Below are 2,522 nucleotides of genomic sequence, written 5' to 3' on the forward strand. Positions count from 1 at the left end.
AGATATAACCCTGCACTATATTAACTGTGACATCATAAACTCAGCCAATCAAGGCGGCTGCCTGATTTTGAATGAAGATGGCCTTGCCTCCCATTTCCCTAATGACTTTAGCTTCTTGCGAATTATGAAGAAACTGTATTTTGCAGCTTGGCTTAGGAGACAGGTCTTTTTTTTCCTTTCTTCTTTTTGATTGCTTTCAGGTTTGTTTTACAAGGCGCATCAGCTGCTGTAAACTTTCACATTGACATGGGCCTGTGCTCCAAAGGAAGGACAGAATCATTAAAACCCTTAAAAGTTCCATTAAACCCCCAAACCATGTCAATTATTTGCCACTGGGCCTGAAATATCCTGGCTCTCATCTCACAGTCTAACCCATCCAAAAAGGGTATGAAGCTGTGGGTAGAAAATATGTGACAGGTGAAACCAATTGATGGCACAAGTCTAGACACCACTGTAGCTGGTGACACCTGTGCTTTTGCTCCAGTCTGACAGATGCCAGGTTCAATTTGGGAGTGATGCTCCCCTTACATGTTAGTGACATATATGTTGTTGCTGTTCTCTCTGGAAATTTTGCTCAGCCAGGTTAGTGTTTGGCATCTTTGCCATCACCCCTCTCAACCACCTATTTCAGTGGGGCCACTAAATCATTGTGGCCTAGTGACAGTACAGTAAACTTGAAACCACAAGGGAGTCAATTCATTCCTGGCCTCCGACTCACTGTGTGACCCTGAACAAATCATTTAACCTGCCTGTTATTGAGCTGTAACACATGAATACTAACATTCATTAGAAGATTTTACTACATTACTAATGCTGATAATAAGCTTAAGACTGATATTTTACGATGCTCTGTCTGTTATTTTACATAACACATAGTTGATGACTCCCTTCCCTGGAGTTGAAAAAGACATTCCCCATATGAATGAATCTAACTGAAGAGTCTCCCTTCACTTCTGCTATCAGCACCTCGAGCCACTGCCTCCACCAAACCACATGCATACAAAGGGGGTTATTATTAGTCTTTGAATGCCTTTAACTTGCTGTTTGTTAAAAGTGAACTTGTGATTGATACTTGTTCCCTTTTTAATGAAAGGCTCCAAGACAGGTACTTCCCTAAACAGCAGCAAATTTGGACCTGGATTGTGTAGGACGTATTAGTTATTTATAACAGCAGTTCCCCTGCCTAGCAGAGCTAGCCAGGCCCTTCGTAATGTGTTCCTCATTCTGGCCATCAGTGCACCACAGGCTTTACCACAGGGAGAGATACTCCATGGAGGGTGCTGTGCCTTGCAGCATTAGCGGAGTATTTGGCATGCATATGCCAATGACTATGCTGACCCTCACAGGTGTGTGCCTGGGGTCAGAACCCACAAAAGTCCTGCTCTTCCGAAGCTCCAGCTCTGGAGACCAACAGGTTTTATTTTCACAATGACTTATCCTGGGCCTTCTTTCCTATAAGTGGGGGCAGAAGTGTGAATTGTGCTGTTAGCATGGCTTATGCTTTTTGTTTTTGCTTTGTTTACGCCAGGGATGAGGCTTGAATACTCCTACATAGCTCTGCTCCTATCTATTCAGGCCTCAGGCTGGCTTCGTTTTGCATGTAATCTGAAGATATATAATAATCTCCCTTTTCCTTCCAAGAAAAGAAAAAAAAACTGTTCCAATTTATTATCATCCTTACTAAAGCTTGCACAAAAAAGATGTTAGCATGCCAGGAGTTCGGCTTTAAGATAATCAGTGATATAGAGGTGTTCATGATCGATCAAGATACTCATGTTGCATACTCTCAGGCAATGCTTAAGTAGAATATCTGGATTTTCAATTCACTCATCCTAGTCAGGATCACAGGGACACTGAGCCAAATACAGGAGCATTGACACCTTGCATGTTGGTTACAGGTGCAAATAAGAGTTTCACTGTACTCTGCACGTGTGACGGTAATCCTGAGCTTCATCCTAAACCTGACATGAGACAGGGCCTAACACAGACAGGAATAAAGAACTGAGCGATACTATGTCTACACTGCATGCCTGTTACATTAATGATATTTATACCAGGTTTAGAGCCCACACACTTGAACAATTCTTCTTCTCTTCATTATCAGTCTTAGTCATAGCAATAGGTTGTGTGGGGGGACCTTTCTTCCAAGTGCTGTCCTGAATAAGAACAGAACAGGAGGGACCTGGAAAGCCATCACTTACTGACTGAGTGTTATACACTGAACTGACTTGCTGGAAAGACATCTTTGGGTATTGTGTAGGTAGTCAGTGGCTGTATCTTAACTCTCATAGTGATAAGCATGCAATCAATTAAATTCTTTTCTTTCTTTCTTTCTTTCTTTCTTTCTTTCTTTCTTTCTTTCTTTCTTTCTTTCTTTCTTTCTTTCTTTCTTCATATTATTATTATTATTATTATTATTATTATTATTATTATTATTATTTGTCTAACTTTACATGCCCAGAAGGATTACATTAAACAAGATACAGTACATTTTTCCCTATTTATAATATTCCATTGATTTA

This window comes from Erpetoichthys calabaricus, chromosome 2 (assembly GCF_900747795.2).
Source record: "Erpetoichthys calabaricus chromosome 2, fErpCal1.3, whole genome shotgun sequence".
In the NCBI taxonomy this organism is placed as follows: domain Eukaryota; kingdom Metazoa; phylum Chordata; class Cladistia; order Polypteriformes; family Polypteridae; genus Erpetoichthys; species Erpetoichthys calabaricus.